This window comes from Drosophila virilis, chromosome X, assembly GCF_030788295.1.
Source record: "Drosophila virilis strain 15010-1051.87 chromosome X, Dvir_AGI_RSII-ME, whole genome shotgun sequence".
In the NCBI taxonomy this organism is placed as follows: Eukaryota; Metazoa; Arthropoda; class Insecta; order Diptera; family Drosophilidae; genus Drosophila; species Drosophila virilis.
Window position 1 is genome coordinate 22,355,215 of NC_091543.1, and position 24,359 is coordinate 22,379,573.

The 24,359-nt window shown below is 41.5% G+C and overlaps 1 protein-coding gene and 1 long non-coding RNA gene across 5 annotated transcripts in view; one reads left to right on the forward strand and one right to left on the reverse strand.

The window, feature by feature from the left end:
- The window catches only part of Mnr (Membrane-bound Notch regulator), a 93,680-nt gene that overhangs the window by 16,570 nt on the left and 52,751 nt on the right, over nucleotides 1–24,359 (forward strand). The gene's annotated exons all lie outside the window — the stretch shown is intronic.
- Nucleotides 20,041–22,362, reverse strand: LOC138910861 (uncharacterized). The gene is made up of 2 exons (XR_011416007.1): nucleotides 22,088–22,362; nucleotides 20,041–20,992 (listed from the first exon to the last, which is right to left on the reverse strand). It is a non-coding gene; the product is annotated as an uncharacterized lncRNA (long non-coding RNA).

A 24,359-nucleotide genomic window follows, 5' to 3' on the forward strand; every position in this document is an offset into this window, starting at 1 on the left:
ATTTATGTGCGTAGCAATTTCGGCTATGGTTTTAATTTATTTATTGGGTTTTCTGTAACAAGTAAGTAAGTGAGTAATGAAAGAGGCTTAGGTCGCAACCCCAATGTATATATTAGCAGGACGCTCGCTTGATCTGTGCTGGAAATTCACTTTGACCACAGAAATGCTTATTTGGTGCTTAGTTCTGTGATAACATAAACTGTTGGGAGTGGCATTGGCAAATGCAAATTACGAGACTGACGCAAATATTTGCCAAAAAGTCAGCTCAGGCTGTCGTTTGTGCTGAAAAAGGCTGCTGAAATTTTCCAAAAATACAGCAAGAGAGATTTTTCCAATAATGCAGCAGCAGCCAGGTGCATATAGGCAAACAGAGCTGGCCCGTTTGGGATGGCAAATATTTGTTTGGGCTTTGCTCTTGCTGTTGTTGGCCCTGGCCCACCTGGCAATTGCCGGGGCCCTTCAAATGCATTGGCAATAAAATGAAAATAAGCACTTTGGACATAAATCAAACTTGAAACTGGGCCAAGCGAAACCAAATGAGTTGACAATACTTGCACCAATGCCAAGCATTTCACATATTTGCCTACCCGCTCGCTCTTCCTCCACGCTGACTTGTTGTGCAGGAAAAGCACACACACACACACACAATAAAAACAATAAAAACAAATGTATAAAGGTCAAATTTCATTGTTTCGACATGTTGATTTGACTATTGTCCAATACCCTCCATACCCTGTCTCATTCCCCCTGAATCTGGCACTTGACAGGCGCCGGGTTCAATGCTGGCGATTGGAAATTGATATGGTAACGCTCTGGCCTCTTTGTGTTAGCCCTTATCGCGGCGTCTGTGTCGCGTGTCTCAAAAACATTACCCTGCACTTACGGCTGAAGCACTAAACGAGCGCAAATAATAATGACAATGCCAGCTGCCAGCTCTGCCAGCTGCGGCACAGTGGTAGCAGGTCCATCAAAACCATGTGCATTTAAATGCGCCAATCATATGATCGGCATTCAACTAGACATTAGATCGTCAACTAGTTTTCAAGTGCAAGTGCATCGACAGACATCATATTTTCCTCTTAGTTGCGCTCATCTTCGAAACTCCCGAAGTAACTGAACCTGAGTAAACGGGGTTTTTGTGAATGTGCATGTAACAGGCAGACGAGCTGAGTTGTTGATCTAGCTAGGTGTCTGTCTATACGTCGCTTAGGCTGTCTATATGTCTGGAATATCTTGTCGGTCTCGTGTTTTACAAAAAATATTTGAGTTTTGGATGCCTTCTAGCTTTTAGTCAATAGTTTAAAGGGTAAACAAACTACATCCTTCGGCAAGTAGTGCAGCCTTTTAGGCTTCTTGTGTCTAAGAAAGCGTTTTACACGAGAGCAAAAATAAATCGGATGACATTTTTAAGATATCAGCAGGAAAGCAACCATATTGTGTTCTTAGTAGCTCGTTATCAGGGCTGGAAAACTGAAATAATGTTGTCGTTTGTTCGGCTTTGCGAACCTCGTTCCACACCATGAACGTAGGTTCTAAACTTGATAGCTATACAAAATTGGGTTTTTTTCTTGCGGCTGCTTTTAGGAAACTGGTAAGGATTACGTTTCGGTAGATGGTAAATAAAAGCACTGGCATTTCGGGCTTGAACCGGTTCGACAAGAAACCAATTTGCAGCCTGAATATATCTGGAGATCATCAGGTACTTTGGTCCCACTGTGCAGTCTCCGTCTGATGTCGGCGGCAGTGTTGTACAACTCTTTTCGTTTCCTTTCAACATGTGATTGTTCGCGTTGCTGTTGCCCATTGCTCGTTGCTCGTTGCCGCCCATTGTGCCGCTTCGTTTATTTATTTATTTTTTTTTTTGTTTCATCAGCCCCATCTGCATTCTCAGCTGCATGTGTGTGTCTGCGTGTGTGTGTGTGTGTGTGTGTGCGTTGCCATTTATTCGCGCTCTCTGGTTTGCCTATAACAGCCGTGGTGCTCTTTTTTTTGTTTTCCCTACCCTGTATCCATTTGGAAAGGGGGTTATCAGGTTGTTTAAAGCGACGGCTTGTATAGGAATGTGTTCGTCCTTAAACTTTAGTTTGTACAGTCACGGCTACCTGTTTGTTTATCAGCCTCTTTCGTTGCAAGTCTTTCAGCATGAAGTTTATTTTCAGGATGAAAATAAGGGATTCTGGAAGCCATAAATCAATATATCGTTAAAATCTACCAACAGTTCATTAACATAAACACAAGTCAGGGTGCTCTAGTCTAGAGTGGAGATACCCTGTTTTCTTGCGTGTGAAAAGCTCTATGAAACGCGAATTCCAAGCGCTTTTAAAGTCGATTAGCAGCTGCAATAGTTAAGGAGTATCTGCTAGTCGTGCAGTCAGATTGCCCACAACGATTTAGCAGTTGGAATGTCAGAAAGCATCATGGCTTATATTTGTTCACAGGGTATCTGCTAGTCGTGCCACAGCTGGGCTATGTTTTTTCTGTGACCAAAGCCGTGCCGCTGCTGCTGCTGCTGCTGCTTCATCTGACATGATTTCCGCATGTCGTTTGAGCCTTATTCTGGTTTTTTGTTCTGCTTGGTTTTTCTAGCTTTTGGCTTATTTTTGCCATTCGTGTGCTCAATTTTGTACCAAAAGGAAAAATAAAAGTAAACTTGTAGAAGAAGCAAAAAATGTCAGTTTATTTTGATGTCTCTGCATGGTTTTCCTGTGGCGTGAGCAGACAGCGCGGGCTCCGACTATGACTCCTGCTCCTGCGACAGCTACTGCTACTGCGCCTGCTACTGCGCCTGCTACTGCGCCTGCTACTGCCATTGATATCGCTGACAAAATTGAGAATTATTATGTTTAAACGTGTGCCGTCAACGGCATTTTGTTTGGCTTCTTAAAACGTATGCCATATGCCCCATCGCAACACCGCACTACCCCACCACCCGCTGGGCCATGTGAGCGACACATGCCAGCTGACAGCGGCAACAACAAGCAATTTTGAATGCCTGAATCCAGTTGCCTGGGTCCTATTGCCGGAATCCTGATGCCTGCCATCCGCAGTTGCCGCCACGCAGCCAGCAGATGCACCAAAATTAGATTGCCCGCTGTTGTTGCTGCAGCTGCAGCTGCAGTTCTCTCACTTTAATATGAAAGCCTCAGGCATGTCTACGCATCTATATATATGTATATATAAATATATAAGTGAATGTCCCGACTGACTGAATGACTGACTGGCTGATTGATGATTAACGCACAGTCTTTAGAACTAGAAGCTAACATTGTTACTGTAGGCAGCTTATGGGATCTGAGTGTAAAAACGTGCCATACGATTAGCTTGAAAATCTTTCGAACATTTCACGCTTTTCGTAAAAACCACGCGGCGCAAGTGGAAATCGAATGTAAACGATTATTAAGTACGCGACGCGGGCAAAATATCAAATAACTATGTTAAATAAATTAATTTTCACGCTGACACGAAATGGTTAGCAAATGGTCCGACAAAGACGGGTAATATGTGTTAATATACATAAAGATAAAGATAGACATATGTGGATACACAAGCTACATGTGGCAAGTGACAGTTATTAAAATAATGCGCTGTCTGGAGCTGCATTTGCTATTTGGGACAATCAATACGAGAACGAGTACGGGCAGTAGAGACTGCCAGGAAGGGGGCTGTGCTGCATGCAGAGAGGCTAAAGTCAATGCCATATGGCCTGCTGGTGCTGTTTCTTCTTCTGCTTCTTCTTTGCGCTACATAAGTGCACACATATAAAAGGCTCTTTGTTTGGCACACACAACACACAACACACAGCACACACGCACACACAGGCTCAGTGACTCTGACATACTGCCAAAGGCTAATGAAGGCAAATCAAGGGCTGGGCACAGTACCAGGCTCTGGCTAAGGCCCAGGCTCAGATTCAGGCATGCTGCATGAAGGAGGGTCGGAAAGGGAGGGGGGGGGGCTAGCGTCTCACATTTGGTTGCACTTCAGTCAGCTGCTCATATGCCTAGCATGTTGACATTTAACAAACAGACTAACAAACAAATATACAAAGCAGCCGGCAAAAGTGCACAGTGCAATAACAACAACAACAACAACAACAACAACAACAACAACAACAACAACAACAACAACAACAACAACAACAACAACAACAACAACAACAAAACAACAACAACAACAACAACAACAACAACAACAACAACAACAACAACAACAACAACAACAACAACAACAACAACAACAACAACAACAACAACAAATGCAATTGCAACTGCAACAACAACAACCCAAAACTTTACAAACAGGCAGCAGAGACGCTGCGCTGTTTGGGCCAAATGCAAAACTCATGAACTCGAATGTCCAAATTTGAGTACATTTTGCTTTAATCTTGTTTTGTCCACAATTTTATTTTGTCTTTCTTAAATTTAGCATATTTAAACATTCACAACAAATGCTACAAAAGTCCGCTACTGAAAATTGTTTACTTAAGCTCTTGTTCAGCTTGGTCAATACTCATATCTATAATATAATTTTATTTTAATTAAAAAGTTAATTGTTTAAAATTAATATTAAAATGTTAATTGATATTTATTGACAAGGAATTAAATAATTATATTGTTTTAATTTTAATCAACGATAAATTAAATAATTCCGATAAACTTCGGTGCTTATTGTCCGATCTATATAAATATTTGATGTCATTGGAAAGTGTCTTAATATCATGGGCCAAGATGAGGGATCCCATATTAAAGGGATGCAGTAGAGGCATTCAAAAGGCAAATATTCAGGATCTATATGTATACTATATGAGATCTAAGCCCATTTGGCGTCTCTCTTATACGCTTCAGGATATCCTCAAAAAGTTGACTTTGATATCGATTCTTAGCGATTTGGGAAATAAACTATTTCAGCACTCGCTGAACTTAAACTCATAGCTTTTTTTTTAATAGACTAGGAGATCGTTTTCGCATACAGACAGATGCGTAGACAATCAGACGAGATGGACTCGTATTCGGACTCATGCTGAGCAGGAATATGTGTACTCTACGGGGTAGGAGATGCTTTCCTCTCCTTTAGAACATAACTTCTTACAAAATAAGAATATCTTCTCCACGCATTTGAAATGTGTGCAGGGTGCGATCAAGGCGTGTTTTGATATAGCTTCCTGAGCTGTACGACTCCGAAACATATACGCAGCAAAAAGAGGGTATTTTTTGTGATATACGCATAATCTGCATCGATATATTTAATTTAAGCCGGCATTTATACTGAAAATATTCGCATTAAAGAAACGAGGGAATTTCATTTAGACTGTTTTTCCGGGGGTTCCTTTCCTGAACATTTGCATTGAAATAAAAAAGTTGTGAATAAACTTTTTTGCTATGTGCATTAATTGTCAACTCACGTTTTATTGCGTATTTCTCTTTAAATAAAAATCCTCTGCATTTTTAAAATGTTGTAAATCCAAATATTTGGACAAGAATTGCAATGTCGAATACTAAGAGTATGTAACGACAATAAACATGCGTACATATATATATATATTCAACTACGACCCTCCCTCGATACTGTCTTACTCGCGAGTACAAATGTATGCTGACGATGTAAGGTTGTGCCTTGCATCATGTAATCTTGTACAAGCCGAAAATAGTTGGTCTCCAGTTAACCGGTCGTAGATCGTAACTGTAATGAGTTTCTATGGCAGCCCTCCTCAAATGGTTTCTTACGCCCATTTGAAGCTATTTAGGTTAATGCATCAAGCTATTATTCTTGATCGTAAACTTAAATTCGGCTCACATGAGACGATCGTGGTCAATTAGGCCTGAAATGCTTTGGATGCCATTAAGCGATGGTCAAAGGACAAAGGACTCAACTATGTTAGAGTATGCCTCATGTCGCCAGAAGAGTCCATTCTCCAAGGCAAGGCTTGGCCTTTGGGCTTAAACTGGAATCCTCGTGCGCGGTTACCTTTAGTGGACTTGAGATGATTAATCTTCCTTCTTGAATTAATCTTGATAGAACTATGCTTGGTGTAATATTTATTCATTCTCTTCTAGCTTAGGCAAATATTTTAAATATTATTTGTCATTTAATGCAAGGTTATAAGAACTCATATGTTCAGTTTCAGTTCAGTTAGGAAAAGGTAAAATATGGAAATATATATTTAAACAATTTGATGAATATGTTTTGACTCTGTCCAAAATTGTGGCCACAAATTGTATGCAGAACTCATGCATTATTTAGAAGTATTTGCTTTTACTTGCAGCATTCGAAAGCTATTTGGACTTATTTCTCCGTGATAGTCACAGCGTATTACAAAAATACACTTATTCTATTTCCAGAAAATATAAATCTGTACAATAATAATGTATATTATGTTACTTGTTTATGAATTGCATTAATATATTTGTGCATGTGAGAAAAATTGTGTATTGCATTACGTATACGACATGTCAAACAGCAGGAACTTTTAATTCTTCTTAGCTGTATGTGTGTGCGTGTGTGTGTGTATGTATGCACACACTAAACAACACAATCGAATTTATTTTGCCATATGATGCGATATGATTTATTTATTTATAATACTGTTTGAGCAACAGAAGCAGGATTTCAATTTAAACGCAATGCAGGCAGATTTAATAAAGTGCAGCCGACGCCGCGGGGCACACAAACTGAGAGATGCGGGCGATAGACTAAAAGGTTTGGGTTGGGTGGAGGGAGGGGAGTGTTGGTTGACGAGGACGTCAAGCAAAATAACTTTAAATTAATTAAAAAGCGCATGCAAAAATGTTTTTAAGCGCGCTCGTGGGATGAGTGGGACTTGCTGTGTACACGTACATATATACAGAAGGAGAGAGATAGATAGCGGGAGACGGTGGGGGGGGGGGAGAGAGGGGTCTTTGCCTGTCTGTAGAAGCTGAAGACGGCAACGACAACGACAACGACAACGACGACAGGACGCATCAATGTCGCGGAAATTAATTGAAATGAAGGCAGAAATGTTGCCAGACTTACGCTGTAAAGTCTTATTTGAGCCTGGGTTTTGGTTGCCAAAGGATGAAATAATATTGCATAGATGAAAAAGTAAGCTCCTTAATATGTTATATGCTATAAGTATGCTGTGGCTGGCGTGGCGCAGTCGAAAGCAAGGGCCAAGCTGGGAATTGTAATGAATGCGATTTATGATTTGCCGATTGTGTCCAGTCGCAGTTGCAGTTGCAATTGCAGTTGCAGTTGCAGCAATTGCCAAAGGATGTGGAAAATGTCGAGAGCTTATTGCAAGCATTATCGCACGCCCACAAAACCCTACGAGTTTTGGAAGTACTCAACTCCCTTTCAGCGCTGTCCCTTTCGTCTGGTAGCCAACAAATGAAATTAAGCAAATAAATTTTCAAGTCGGATTAGTTGGCCCCAGCGACGAGCGAGTGTGCGAGTGTGGAACGCTTTTTGCAGCTTAGCAAGGCTATCTGGCAACTTCTTTGTGTGTGAGTGTCTGTTTGTGTGTATGTGTCTGTGGCTCCAACTGTGGCTGTGGCTGTGGCTGGCTTAGTGGCTGCACGGCCCGCCTCCGTGTGGCCTGTATAGAAATACGAGTCCAAGCAACTGGCAGACGAGCCCAAAGAACAGCAGTTCAGTTCGGAGTTCGAGCTGGAGTTGGATATCAAGGCTAGGGCAATTAAATGGTGGCGCCACCTCAATCTACCGCTATGTTGCACTCGGTGCTTGCCGCCGCAACACATGCAAAAAGCCGCAGACAAGCAAACAATATACAGATATATTCAAGCAACAAAAAAAAATAAAAACATAAATATATAAATGTATAAAAGCAAAAACAATAAAAAAAGGCAGGGGGCGGGAGAAAAGAAAACAAAGAAATGCAATTGCAGGCTTTTGAAAAATTAAATTTTAAATGACATTTTGCGAATGGATTTGGCGCAAAAAGGAATTTCGCCAGATGAGATTTATAAATATTTACAGCCAGGCTGGCAAAAACGGAACCCAAAGGTGTCCATGCCTGACATAAATAAACATGCCCACGCCAAACCAAATGTTCATACATTTATTAAATTAAATTTTGATGTGCATCGAGCCGAGAGTGAAGCTGGCCCAGGCCAAGAGAACTGATTTTTGATTGATTTTAATCAAAAGCAATAAACAAAATTGCACTTTACTCATTAAATGTGATTTACCAGAAGCATTATATTGATTGATTTATGTACATTGCATTTCGTTCTTTCCATTATTTTGCCCTGCATTACGGCCAAAGCAACTAGTCGAGCCTCAATCCTCAAGACTTTGAAGACTCACCTTGGCACGGACTGCCCACAGCTGGGGCTCAGACTGTGGTGCACTTATTCTATGGTTACGCTAAAAGTTACACGTTCATGGCGCGCAGCTTTCCTCTTTGGCAAATTTCAAACAAAATCACATTGCCAAAGTTCATGTCAAAGTTGAAGTTTATTAACAGACTTTATCTGAAAGAGCTTGTTTTAAATTATTTAAATATTAAGACAGCAAACGCTGAAAACAGAGATCAGAACTTATCCCAAGGGTTTTTCTTACGGTTTTCACATTTATTTCAGATCTAAATCATTTGAAAATCAGCAACAAAAAAAAGTCAATTGAAGACTTTTCTGCAAATCAGCTGCATTTAACAGCTGTTATCTTAACAGCATTGTATTCTGTTAACAATTTCCGCATGTTAAATTGAGAGTTGACGTGCTTCCTGTGCGCTTAAGCGAAACGTTTCTTATCTTAAGCACTTTTTGGATAATGAGTTTTGGCCTCAAAAGGATTAAATTTCCCTTAGTGCAATGCGACATCAGTAGAGGCACATGTTCCGGGTCACTCAGGAGTGTGTTAACTCTGCGCTTTAAGCAGTTGAGAATTATAAGCACAAACATACAAACATCTTCTTTGTGAATGTGTGGTTGCACAAAATAAGCAGTGATGACCCTGTTGGAAAAGCTATTAATGTGTTCAAGGCATAAAATTATCCGAATGGACTACGAATTGGTTTTGGATATTGTTATATCTGAATACAGTAAAAATAATCACTTCTTTGAGAAGATCTCAAGAAATATACAGTCTAAATAGTGGGAAATAAATAAGCTGTCTTAAGTATAAGCTGTAAATGAATTCGTGAAAGTGTGTGTGGCTTAGTGTGCGTGTATGAGTGTGTGTGTGTGTGTGTGTGTGTGTTAGTGTTAATGTGTTCGTGTGCCTGCAAGGCTTTTGCCAAACTCAAAGGCTTAGCCCTTGTTTTTCCGTTGTGCTGCAAAGAAGTCGAACAGCCCAACTGAGAACGAACAAAAACCGTAATACGTCGCAAGCAAGAGTGCTCTGGTCGGGAGTGACCGACTAGTAGATACCCTGTACTCAGCTAGGCAATATATATACAGTGTATAGCCATGGCAAATAGAAAAAGAAACACACGCACCATAGGGCACATTTTTTTTTAGTTAACTTTTAGATTTATAGTCCAGTTGTCAATCCACTTTTTGGGCTCAAAGTGGTCTTTCCGTGGCTTTTATGTGTATTTGAAGAAGTCCATTAGGTACATTTTTCGGACTTCTGTGCAATGGACTAGTTTTTTGAACTAGTTTTAATTTTATAAGCATTTCGTTTCCATCTGTAAAATGTGTGTTTTTCATTTTTCCATTCTGTTTCTATTTTCATTGCAGGTGAGTGCTGTCCTCCCGGCTTGTTGACTAAGAAAAAGTTTTGAAGTTCGTTTTATTTGTTTTTTTTTCCTGGTAAGAGCGAATTTTGATGCGTTTTCCCCCGCAGCAACAGAAACAACAACAAATATGTCAATGATAAATGGGATCATCTTGAGAGTGTACTTTTTCTGGGGCTTCCTTTATGTGTCTGTCTGTGTGTGTGTGTGTGTGTGTGTGTGTGTGTAGAAATTGTGTGTGTGTAGAAATTGTGTTTTGCTGCTCGTTGTCGTAATGATAATGCACAAAAATTATGCTAATAGCTTAATGCCGGCCCATTTAAACGTTAAGACAGCGGCGGCTACCAACAAGAAGAAGAAAAGTAGAAGGGGATCAGAGAAGGGGGATAAGGGGAACTGGCCAAACGATGCCTGTGATTATACTTTAGTTCTTTTTTTGCTGTCGTTGAGCTGCTGTTGAAGTTGGCTGCCATTTGGTGGCCGTTGACAGGCGCCACTGGGCACTTGGACTAAGATAGAGACTTGGACTTGGACTTTTCTCGCACTCTTGGCAGCTGTGGCCAACAGCAGCAACACAAACAACAACAGCGAGCACAACAAGGACAACAATATAACGCAGTGGGCGCAAGTGTTTTGCTTTTAACTTGGCCAAGATTAATATTCCGACACAGGGACACTGGTCAAACGCGAGAGAGAGAGAGAGAGGGAGAGCGAGCAAGAGAGCAAGCCGGAAAGAGCCTCCTCAAACTTGGCATTATGTTAGCAGCTGGGCGGTAGGCGTGGCTCAAACTTATGGCTTTAAGTTTTTTGCCAGCCATGTACTCGCATTGTACTTGAAAACGCTCGAGGACAATTGCAGTGGAATATGTGATGCTAGACAAGAAGAAGAAGAAGAACAGAACACAGCTAAAGGAGGCAACAATATAGAAAAACTTGCTGAATACAAAATTTTGGAATTCTTAAAAGAGGAAATCAATTTGAGCAAAGTCTTGTCAGTTTGAAAGAAGTTCGTCTACGAAGCAGACAAGATAAATGCAAGGATATGCTAAATGAATTATAAAAGTAGAACAGAGTAAAAAGCCAGCGAGAGAGAGAGAGAGAGAAAAGATTCAGTATTATTATAATAAAGGTCATAGACATATTTCGATCGAGTCAAAGTAAAAAACTAAACATATACTAACAGAAAATACTAAAAAAGATGAGGTATTTTTACAAATACTTGGAAAATATCATATTGAGCAGTGGGTATTTCAGATGTTTAAGTAAACCTAGAATATGTATCTGGGGTAGATTGAGGACTTAGAAATAAATATTCTATATGTGGAGCCTGGTAGCATCGAGGATAAGCAAAGGGCTGTAAAAAGAAATAAAACAAAGACGGAAAGAAAGTGGCAAAATAAAGATAAGTTTCAAAATGAAATGAGTATGATAATAAAAGGCATCCGTGAACTCCTAAGTATTCCTTACGGAATGAAAAAAAAAAGAAGATGCGCCAGAATAAAGATAAAGATGGGGAGGGCAAACAACGATAATCAGTTGGATTGGATATGATAACAGAAAATTACAGTAAAGCATAATGAATGACAATAAAAAAATTACTAAAACAAACTAAAGGAAAGTGGAATAATAAAAGAGAGGGTCGGAGAGAGGAGCGTTGAAGTGGAAAAATTATATAAATGAAAAGAAAGTCAAAGGAAATCACAAATATTTCACGCAATTCCTTAAAAAGTTAAACAATAAAAGAGACGAACGCAACAGCAACAATAGGGAGAAACCATTTAAGCGCTATGTCAGCGTAAGAAATGATATTTTAAGTACAGCGTCAAGAAAAGCAACAACTGCAGCAGCAGCAGCAGCAGCAGCAGCAGCAGCAGCAGCAGCAGCAATAGGGGGTTGATTGTGGGCGGGGCAGGGCGGGTTGGGTGGCTGACGGGGTATAGTCACAATAACGACCAAATATCCATCAGCAATAACGACAGGCGCGCCCCCTATTCTGGCAGTGGGAGTGGCGCTGGGAGTGGCCGTTGACGGCAGCACCCAAAAATGCATTAGCCAAAAAAAAAAAAGGAGGAAGAAGCGAAGAAAAAAGATGAACGGAAAAGCGGGCAAAAACTTGCGCTTGAAATGCAACAAGACGATGACGCGAACGATAAAGGAGAGCCAGAGACAGACCCAGAGCCAGAGCAAGAAACGCAGCAAGAAAGCGGATGCCAAAGCCAAAGGCAAAGGCAAAGAAAGGGTTCACGCAAGGAGAGAGAATATGTTGAAGTAAATGATTTTGAAAATCACTCGCAATGCCAAATGAAAAGTGCAAAATCAGCAAAAGACGAAATATTAAATGATTTGCAGTCAGATGCATATGTGAGTGTGAGTGTTTCTGTGTGTGTGTGTGTGCGGTAGGGTCGAAGCTACAACCATAGAGAAAAGTGCAGCCAAAGTGCAAGTCAAGAACAAACAAACTGCTGTCGCACAGTGGGACAAAAGTGACGAACATTTTTAAAAGTAGACTTCACTTTGCAAGAGAAGGCGCGAATTAGGTTAAAAGAGCTATTAGCGAAACTCTAAATCCAATAGAGTTTATTTTGATTTATATTAATTATGAGAATTCTGTGTAGGTTCCAAGAAGCCGAGTTTCAGTACAGTTCTGAAACATACGCAACTGCTATCGAAAAGCAAAATAAATTGCAGTTGATCTTCAATTGATTTTGTAGAAAGACTTTAAGAAATAGTTAGTTTTATCACCTAGAAAGTTACCACGAATCTTGTGATAGTTAGCCTCGTATTGGGTTCGTTTCAAATGCATTGCAATGGCTAATTGAGAAGCAAATTTATAACAAGTATTTAAATGGAGATTATTCAAATTTCAAGGATATATGAAATATTTAAAAAAAAAATAAAACATGTAAAGGTTACGAATTTCGATTCTGATATTGAAAAATTCGCTTATTAGCAGATCGTTGGCATAGGACTTGCCATTATATGTTAAATTGGTATCTAAGCAAATGTTAAAATTTTAAGCAGTAGCTTACACAGTTAGTCGGAACTAATATCAAATGCAACCAGCAGTCAGGATAGTAAGTAGGGTCTGTTCATTTGATAGCCAGCTTTTGAGATTTTATTACTCGCTGAGAATTTGTGCGCAGTGTTAAACACACATGCACTTAAGTCACAGAAATATCGTGTTTATTGGTGCGGGGGCCATTCGAATGGGCGGGCCAACTGAATGCATACGAAACGGAATCAGGGCCGGAGAAGGTTCATTTCATTGGCATTATGATGGTAGCGTCAGCGTCGACAAGTGTATTCAAAAGGTGCTGCAGCTTTCAGTTCATCCGATGCAGCTAACGTGGATAGCCCAAATTTTGCAACGGAAATGACCAAAAAAAGGGGGCTGGGGGAGGGGGGTGGGGGGCGGCGAATGGCAGCAGATGCCCAATCCTCAACGCACACACACGCTTCAAGCTCGAATGCTGTTGACCACATGGCTACGAGGATATTCACATCTTTTTTGGTTCGGTTTTACAGCCGGCGATGAAATGAAGTGAATTTGAGTTCTATTACGAGGTGCACACATACGCGCAAACACACACACACACACACACACACGCGCGCGCGCGTCTCGCACACATTTGCCACATCAGCAAATGATGTGAAAATGTCATTTCCAGGCAACGGTCCGGGACACAGAAGGTACGATTCGTGCCGCACTTGGAGTTAAAATTGGAGCCCAACTGAGCTGTCGATGGGCGGCTGCTTTTGGTTATCAACTCGCTTACACACACACACACACACACACACACACACATGTATATACTCTCACACACATTCTTGGACAACTATGGCCGTGCAGTAAATTTGCGGCCAGCGACGAGCAAAAAGCGCACAAAGTACGAAACTAATGATGGGGAAAGGCCAGAGGGAAGAGGGACCTGAATGACGAGAAACGGCGATTGAGCTTATCAAATTGCCCATGCATGTCACAGTAGTGTAAGTGTGAGTGTGTGTGTGTGTGTGTATGTGTGTGTGTTAGGTGGGTGTGTTTGAGTGTGTGTGCGGTGAGGAACAAATCAAATTTAATTGAAGCATTTGCCAATTCGCAAAACACGTAGAAAACAAGTGGTATATGCCATGAGACATTTACAGCGCTGCTAAATAATTAGATACCCTACATTTGCCATATACCAGATATATCCTATATCCATTTGAGAATCCAAATCTGCCCATATTCCTTAAGCTGGCGTGAAAAACAAATAATAATAATAGCATCGATAATTGATCGATAATTATCAAAGCTATCGATTTACTGAATAAAAGATATCTAAATGAGCTTGAAAACTCGAAGAAGAAGAAAACGAATTAGGTTTTGCACAAAAAAGTCTCAAACTAGCTCAAATAATTGTTAAAGTACAATAATATTAATTGTCACTTGTGAAATGTACACATATCATCCTAACAGCCCGTGTCTCCAGGGTATTTAACAACTATTGCTATTGCTTATTTGGGGGCAACGGATTTTAGGCCAAAGTTCTGTAAATGCTGCCACTTAAGCACATAAAAACTACAATTTATGGTTAAGTACAAGCTGTGAGCTTGGCCAATGTGCGGAGGAGGGCGAGCACATCAATTGAGTTAACAAGTCACCGAAATGCGGCTAATTCCCAAACAAAACAAGCTCGACAAGAGAAAAAGAAAAAAGCATTTCCAACACTTAAATTTCGACGACTTTGTTTAGTCTGGCAACGCTGGGCAAATGTTTGATTGAATGGGGGCTTAAAACTGGGCTGAGACGTAGACGTGCTGGCTGTGAAGGCAACGAATCGGAAGTGAACACGAAGGCAAAGGCAGTTAGTTGTCATTGAGTTTTATGCCTTCATTTGTGGCCCAGAGGCTGACTATGTGTGTGTAGAGTGTGATTATGTGTGTGTTTTCTAATACAGCTTATTGACTTCTGTTTCTTTTCATTTGACATTGCTTTGCTGTGATTTTTCCGTACATTGCATTCTCCTTTACTTGCCGCTTGCTGCCCCTTGTTGTTTTCTACTTCTCACTCGCCACTCGCCACTCGCTACTCGCAACTCGCAACTCGTTACTCGCTTTCCAGTCTTTTATTCCTGCCACATTCACGTTCTGCTCTGTGCTGTCCATTGACCTGCAATTGTGTGCTCGATTGCTGCTGTTGTTTGGTTGAACAATTAATTTGGTGATTTACTTAATTTCTTTTCGTTTTGTAAAGATTTTGCGGCCAACTGAGAACCAACAAGGCAAAAAAACGAAAAGAAAAGCACACAGAAAAACAAATCCGCACATGCTGGCAATTAAATATGGGGCGTTTGGCTGCCTGTGTGTATCGTTTAGGTGCCCTGATCGATGCCCCCGATTGTTGCTCAAGTTACACAGATTCCCTCTAAATGCGTTACGTGCACGGACTGCAGTCAGTTGCCCAGTGCGGGAGCTGCTCGTTCTCTGACCAACACGTGCTCGTAGCCCCATGTCAATGCAGCTATAGAAAAATAATTGAACTTTGAATACTACAACTTTTAGTAATTACTACGTTAGACATACGACTTTGCTGGCTAGTATATAGCTGGTATTTACTTTGTGTACCTTGATGCCTAAAACAACAAAAATGTTTGTCCAAATCATGTAACCTCCCTGTTGCCAAAACACACACCATTAAAATGGTATCCAAGTGTCAGTTCTTATACCCAGTATATTGCATCCTGTTTAAGGACTAGAACTGAGTGAAAATTCTGATAACCGGAGCCAGTACACACATTCAGACACACACTAACAGGACCTCACACACGCACACACACACCCACACTCAAATCTCTTGCAACTGTATTACTCATACGTCATGTTAGCCCAGAAATGTGCTTTGGACAGCATTCGCCTCGGCATCAGCAGCCAGCCAAAGACTAATTGCTACTCCTATTTGGAGAATCATTGGCCACTTGACCGTCTTGAGCCAAAGTGCATCTTTTAAGCTGTTTGAAAGTTAGTCTTGCTTTTAAGCTCTTTGCTAACAAATTTCCAAAGAAAAAAAAAAAAACAAGTGTATTTAGTTTTTATATGCTAAGAAAAACATAAGACATTTTTTGTTTTAGTAAATATTGCGCGTGTTTACATTTAAAAGAAGGCAAGTCGGTATTTTGTAGTATATCTATTCATTTTTCTAGCTATCTATTTATCTATCTATCTATCTATCTATCTATATATCATCTATCTATATATCTCTCCATATCTCTCTATATCTATTTATATAACTAGCTTAGATATATATGTGCACTTATTCATCTTTCTATACATCTATTTGTATATCTATGCATGTACTAATATATCTATTTTTTTACGAGTATCTAAATATGTTCGCTTTTATATCGATGTGCCTAGACTCAGCCAATCAAATGACAATACTGTTATTGGTCACATTGCGATCAACACTATTTCAGTTATTTTTCTCACATTGAGATGTTTTTTTTTTCATTATTATTTTATAATGTAGAGCTATAAAAATGCACAGTTAACCGTTCTCCCACATATTCCACCTAGGAATGTGGAACGTTCGGAATATGCGAAAGCTGGCATACAATTTATCGCACGAAATACAAACTTGGACTCACATTTTCTATGGAATGCGTAGGTTTTCCAAAAATTGGAAATACGCCCCCCGTGAAAACGTTCTGTTAATAAACAGATGAGTTTCATAGAGTTGACTTCCATCAATTTTCCACAGTTGATGGTGGAATTCTCCAAAACTCCGTTTACATTACATAAGGTAAGGTTTCGTAAATATTTCAGCTTTTAAGCTCTTTGCACTCAGAATTGTGGCATGAAATGCTTTATAACTTTTGTGAGAGTACCAAATTGTCGGTTCGCCGAAAACAATGAAGCTTTTTCTGTTGCCTTCAATTTGCCAACTTGTAATTTGGAACTCTATTGCAAGTGGAATGCAAAAAGGAGACTGGCAACTGGCAACTGGCAACTGGAAATGGGCAACTGAAATTTGGAAATGGAAAACAGACAACTTTCATTTGCGTCCAAGTTGTGGCTGCGTTTTCATTATGTTTGGCTCAAAGCGGGCCCAAAGCGAAGCGACTTGGTTCAACTTGATTTGCATTCGTTTCTTGCATCCCTGTGTCCTGTTTGCCACGCTGCTCTTTTCTATTTTTTTTTTGCTAGTTGAGATTGCGGACTGGGACTCGAACGCGGATCGGCAGAGCAACAAATGATGCGTAAGAAATGCTTTAATAAACATGGGCGCCTTTTTTATGAAGAGATGGGAGCGAGGGGACTATGCGTCATTTTCATTTCCGGACCATTTGGTTTGGGCCCAGACCGAATAAATCGGATCAGCTTAAGTCTTTAACTTGCAGTTGGTGAAAAAGTATTTTGGTTTTAAGGCTAATAAATATTTTAGGCTGCAACAGGAAGAGCAACTCAGCAGCATGGAGAAGAAAAAAAAAAAAATATCGTGGAATAGCAACTGCAGCAAAATATGTGCAGTCGGAAATAAACGAGCGAGCAAACGAGTTGAGTAAATCAAGCCGCACTTCCGCTTCAAGCTTCACTTGAACACACACACACACACACACACACACACACACACACGCATGCAGACAGAGAAATGCTCGTACATATACTCACACATGTGCAGCTGCTGCCACTGTAATATTTTCTATTGCCTGCTTTTTGGCGCTTGGCTCGCTGCACAAATGAAGCCACAGCCAGGGCACCCATCAGCCCCGCATACCCCACCCCTGAACCCGGCTGCCTGATGCCCTTGCCCATCGTTTTTGGCTCCTTTCTGTTGTTGTTGCTGTTGTCTACTGTCTGGCGGGCCTTCTAACTGAATGAAAGCCTTGGCGCGTTGACTGATTTCGAATGGATTTTCATGTTTTGCATGTACGAGGGACACAAAATCCCCATAGGTGCAAAATAGCGCACTTCAAGCAGCGAAGCATGTGCACATTTCTGTTCTCTTCTTTGGTTTTTGTTGTGTTTGTTGCCTTTGCTTTTGTTTTTGCTTTTGTTTATGTTTTTGTTGTTACTTCTGTTCCCTTTGGCTCTTTAGCCGCTTGGCTTTGGTGAGTCGCTGTTGTACTCTCGACAATGCAGCCTCAACTGAGGTTTGTTTTACATACCCTATTAATTGCAAAGCGTATACATATTTCTTCACCTTCAAACTATTTGGTATATATTTTTGTTTGATCTTAAAACTGGAACAACAACTCGAAACTGTATTTAAATGTGGGCACTTCGCTTTTCTATATTATTAAGTGGAAATTATTATACAGCCGATCTCTATCTCGGTGTGGTTCGGGCATTGTAATATTTACATGCTGCATGTCCAGGGTATATAAAAGTTGTGCATTTCCTGCACATGTCTCATTCCCACTCGTGTTGCTTTGTGCCTGTTGTTATTTCAGGAAAAATTGTGTGCGGCAAATACAACACAAACTAACATAGTGAAACGTAGCTTTGCCCGGCTGCCGGCTGCCGGCTGCTGGCTGCCTTGGCCCCATGAGTCGCCTGACTGGGGAGTCGGAAGTTGGGCGGGTGGTCGCGAGTCGCGAGTAGATGGAAGTCGGAGTCGTCGCAATCTTAACGATGCGCTTAAGCGGAAAACAACGTTTTGTTGTTGGTATTGTTGCCATTGCCACTGCAGCCGCTGTTGCCGCTGCTGTCTCTGTTGATGTTGTTGCTTCTAGTTGGCGTTGGAATTGTTTGCCGATTCTTGAAAAAATATTTTCACAGTTATTGTAGCCGCAGCGCGTGCAGACACTCGCCCCATATGCTTGTGTGTGTTGCCTTTGTCTCTGGCTGTGTGGTTTCTATTTGGCTTAGACGGACAGCGTGCCAGAAGCGAGCAAGTGCAGCAGCAGCTCAGACGGCCGCACAAATCGTGGTTAGCTTAATGCCAGCCGATTGGCCAACGTCTTGGCAGCCGTTGCAGTTGCATGTGTATGCCGTGTGTATGCAACCCATTACCTTTCCCAAGCCCGATACCGAGCCGGGCAATGATTGCGTTCACCTGCCTGTCTAGTCGTAGATTGTGGCTGTCTTCAGGCTTACAACTTATTGAGGTGTTGAGCCGGCTGGCCACTGGGCCGGTTTATGTTTTGGCCAATGCACCAAATACAACATTTACGTACTTATGTGATATATGTGTATGCACCCGTATTCATGGACTGCACAGGGGGAGGATATTAATCGTTCGACTTGGCTCAACAAGTACTAAAGCTGCTTGTCACGACACTCATGCCAAGGCTGAGCAGTTGTCGGTCGCAAAAGCTGCCTGCTGTGTCCATTTTTATTGGACACGAGTATGCATGACTCTCTTGACGACCTGTCTTCCAAGTCGTCTTGGAGAGCCAGCTTTTTTCCAGTCTGTTAGCTTTATACAGTTATCAAACTGTTTATAATCCTTGGTGTTCTATTATGTACACATAGAGAAACAAGTAAGGGGCTTTAGTTGGGAGTTCCCGACAGGGGATACCCAGAACCCTCTTCTACCAGCATCAAATTTGAATGATATAAAATTAAAGAAAAGTTACATGTGACAAATTCGGTGACTCTAGCTCTTATAACCTACGAGATTTGCTTAAATTATCGTTATCGAATTCGATTTTTATCGATTGCTTGGAAACGGGGCAAGTTTCGATTATCGATGCTCTTAAAATAGCAACAATGCAAGGACCAATGGGCTAATCAGCTATAACTTATATTATTATCGGCTTAGAAAGTAAATATGTATTAAAAATGTGAATGACATTTAATTAATATAAAAGCAGTTCTCCAATGAATCAACATATATGCATGTAATATAAGTGGTGTATCCAAATACCTGTGTGTATATGTAGTATGTGAGTATTTGGCGTGACAAAATAAATTCCCAATTAGACCGCAACTGGAATGCAATTATTTTACATTCATGAATTGTTCAGTAACAATGTCAACATAATTAAACATGCTTTTGACTTGTGGCACTCGCACACACACACACATACACACACTCGAATGCATATGAATAGACCTATAGGCATTTACATAAACATCTGCACACTCAACGACTCATTCAGACACTCGTGCAGTGCCCTTGACTGAGGGCAGTATGGAAATTGTTTTTGGCAAAGTGCACAATGCACTTGACGACTGTCACATTGGACAAGGGACACGGAACATGGGACATGAAGGGGTTTCTACTTGTTCTTTTTTTTTTCCATTTTTTTTTTTTTTTTTACATTTATGGGTTGGAAAACAAAAAGAAGGACTGCTGGGGCGGTAGCTGGCCACTGTTGCCCATGGCCCGGCAATGTGAAAACAACAACAATAAAAATTGTTCTTAAATGAAAGAAAATGAGGACAATTGCAACAACTTTCCGGCAATTTTATGTGTACGTATATATTTGTATATATAAACATAGTATTTGGCATGCATGTGTGCGTATATTAAAACAATGCCATATTGTTGTTGCTGCCGCTGTTGCTTGGGTCAGTGCAGGCGGCAATAAAAATTTGTCCTGCGGTAAATGAAATGGATACCAATTGCGATAGCGATAACCGACGAGTTTCAGCTCGCAACTCTGCACACACTGACACACACCCACATGATACGAAAACAACAACAGAAAATACATATACAAGAAAGTTATAGCCGTTTCACACTGGGTCGAGGTTAGCTTTGGGGCAGTTGCGAACCCATTGGACATGGATAAAGAGCATATCGCAGCCTCTTCGATGCGACAAAGTGGATATATTGTTGATCAGAAAGAAGAGCCGGTGTTTTTTTGGGGCATGTATTTAAGCTGGGCGCCTTTTACTTTGTGGACACCTGCCCCAAAGAGCTTTCCGTTTGTATGCCTCATCTAAGGATCAGACTTTTAAATGGCTTAGGGCATCTGCTAGTCAGTCATTCCCGGCTAGAGCACTCTTATTTGTTTTCTTTCACTTGGCTTGATTATGTGTGGCTTTTATTTCTTGCTCTCTTTTTTTTTTTTTTTTTTTGTTGTGTTTGATTTTTCTCCGCTGGCATTGCTTTTCGATTTTGTACTTGTGCGGCAAGTGGTCCATTAATTTTTTTAATATCATAGTTTTTTGGGACCAAAGTTGATCTGGGCGCATTATGTGGGTCAATTGGTCGGATATGCAGCATCGTATACAGCTGTGCCTAATTAACAAAAGTCCTGCGATTGCCTGAAAAAGAAGAAGAGAAGCCAGAGCCAGAGCCAGAGCCAGAGAAGGGAAAGTTGTTCCCGTGAACTTTGACACGATTTTGCGTTACGTTACGTTGGCATCGTTTTTGCGTGCATTAAACTGTGTCAGGTAATTGCGTTCAATAAGCAGGTCAAATTGCGACACACACACACACACACACACACACACACACACAAATGCACGCACACACGCACGAGTGTCACTTGTGGTGCATAATTGGTATATCAATTGGCTGTGGCTCCTTCAGCTATCTGTTGGTGGTGCATTCGTGCATATAGCTCCAACTTTCTCCCCTTGGTCTAAGCATGCCCCAGCCATTTGCCATTGCATGCATAATTAAGTTTCCTCTACCACTGGCCACTCACAAATCCTGGCGGCCAAGTCTTATGCATCGTAGTATAAACGGATTCATCGCTTCGGCGTTGCCAATTGGTTTCAGCCGGCGACGGCAACGACGCAAACGACGCCAACGACCGCAAATTTTGAGAATCGGCCAATGCTTAATTTATGCAAGACTCGAAATGAAATCGTGCGAAAACCAAATTTGCACACCACGTAGTTTAAATGTGCAGACGGCAGACGGCAGCCGGCTGCCGGTTGCCGGCAGGGCCCAATGGATGGGCCCAATGGTAGCCGGCAACGGTCATCGTCGGCATTGCTCAACCAGGCGGAAGGTGGCACCCACCGACAACCACCCTTCACCCACCATCCACCATCCACCACCCGGTGCCTAGTTCTGCTTAAAAATGACAACCAAAGCTAAATAAAATAAAAAGTTATTCAACTCTTGCACAACCGACGAAGTTTGTATGCTCTTTAGTCACAGTGCCATGGGGCGTATACGTAATATGAATTTCTCAGCCCTTCCAGCTTAAATATTTGATTGCTGATTGAGAAGTTATGAATAATACCTAACGCGATGCATAAGACTCAACTGAGCTCAACTAGCTTTCCTGGAAAAATTGATATTTCTGCTGCCGGAAATATTGATTGGGCTTTCGATTTTTTAGCTTTGGTTCCTAGGCATGTCACGAAGATTATAAGAGATGGTTTCTGGACTGTAGCCCCTTAACGATCGAACCATAAACACAAAAATTATTGGAGAATAAAATTACCACTGAGCAGGTCGCATGTGTGTATGCCCTTTGCCTATATGTATGCATATGTATCTGTATATATGTATATATATCGTACTTATATTTTTCGTACTTGGGCAATTCCCAGAGCGATGCTCTTTCGCAAACCCATTGCATGTCGCAGAGGTAAACGCACAAGAGTAGGCTTTGGTTTTGCCAACTTTGTCGCCCTTTTCGTTGCTGAGAATTCCCATGTGGTTATTTCTTCGGACTGAGGACAAGGCCTTTTGATAGAACCGGCAGCTTTTTGAAATAGCTAGCCTTTAGGCCGGCCAGCTTTAAATTTCGTTTTTGAATTTAAATACAGGAATCTGTCTTCAGATTGAGTTGAGGTGCTCGTCTTTAAGGAAACAAGCTAATTTTTCAAAGATTATTTGCAGTTTAATGACAATTTCCTATTTTTCTTTGCTCTTTTATTTTCTTTCATTTTTAAAAAAACAATTGTTGTCAATGGAGGTCAGCTATTTTATATATATCGTAGCCTAGATGAATTTTTCATGGCCTTAGTAGACGCCTTGTAAGAGACTTGAAGTGGGCTTATTATAATAATCTAAATACACTCCACGTGCACATTGTGCGATCTGTATAAACAGAACCTAACCTAATTTGAGCCATCTGAGTCTGACCTCACTTGACCTTACCTAAACTAAACTCACCCAACCGCACAGATATAATCCACTTGCCCTGGGAGTCGTCAGTATACCATATTAGGGTAACTTTACTGGATATAATGGGTAATGAGATTGGATAGCACCCAATATCATCCTACCCACTGATGAGGGCTTTTACATCCACTCAACTTTATTGCTGAACTTTGCAATCCAATGCTATTTCAGACAGACTTCGACTGCTCTTAAACTGTGCGCTCCGCATTCGCCCACTGGCCTCCTCTCTCTGTCGCTCTGTTGCTCTCTTTTGGCCAACTTTAAGGCAATCAAAGTATTTCTGGGCAAGAAGTGCACTTGGTCGTTCCACTGGCTGTCGCCGGGGTCCGCCATTGCGACTGCCACCGTCACAGCCACAGCCACTCGATTATAAGGCTTGGAGCATAAATATTAGCAAGGCGTTGCCGTTGACGGAGTCGCAGTCATTTAAATGTTGCTGACGCTCCAATGTTGTTGGTTGGTTCTGCTCCTGCTTCTGATTCAGCTGCAGCTTCTGCTCCTTCTTCTGCTCGTTGACTGGTCCTGCTGCTGCGGCTGATTATGCCATGGCCCAAATGCTGTCAACGAAGCGTCGTCGGCAAGCGCATAACCCTTTGCCCCTCGTCTGGCGCACAATGAATTAAATGAATCTCAATTTCCGTTTGGTTTGTGGTTAAAAGCCGCAATCGTCGTCGCCGTCGCCGTCGCCGTCGTCATCGTTGCTGACTAACCCCCAAATGCAAATTCTCCGACAGCAGCGAAAATGAAAACAAGCCGAAAAAGTCTCTCGAGCAAAAAACAACAAATTCATGCCGCATTCCTTGGCGCGTTGCTTCAATTGCCAGCGTCTCCATCGCCGTCTCCATCTCTGTCTCCGTCTCCAACTCCATCTGCATTTGAAGTTGTTAGCCAGGCCGAACGAAAAGCCGTAAATTGCTGCAAGATGCCCGTGCGCCAAGCTGCGATTCTGCAGCCAAACTTTTCTCCCGGCAAAGCGGCAAAAGTTTTAAACACACCACATAGCATTAGGGCAGGGTAGGCCAGGGTAGGCCAGGCCAGGCGAGGCCAGGGCCAGGGCCATGTCACGGCAGTCGTCGGGGCCAGTACCAGATCAGGCAAGAGCCATTCCGTTCCGTTAAGTTCTGTTCCAGTGCAAGTCAAGTCGTTGGGTCGACGGCTCGACGGCTCTACGTCTGCGAAACTTTTGCGATTTGTTTGCGCGAAATAAACGCGACGCAGATAATTTGCGCAAAAGTTTTTTTGCTTCGGTTTGCCTTCATATTACCACATTTTCTAAAGGCTTTCGGCGCTCTCACTCTCTCTTCCTCTATTCTGCGCTCACTCTCTCTCTCTCTCCCTTTCTCCCTCTCTCTGTTTCGTGCACTCAGCTGGCTAATTTGTTTTTTTCAAATAAGATCAGAAAATAATAATCAAGACAATTGTAGTGGCTGCCGCCTATTCGTTATTGGCTACTCGTTATATTCTACTGGTTACTTTCCAACTATCACTCGCTAATGTGATTCGTTTTTATTTTGTAGCATCCATTTGCTTTCTAACTTTCTATTCGTTTGTTCTTCTTCTCTTGGCTACTTGTCACTCGCACCTAGTTATGGCTACTCGCTATTTGATCTTGACCAATCGTTACTTCCTATTTACAGTTTTGATCTCACTGCTGGGTTTTCTTTG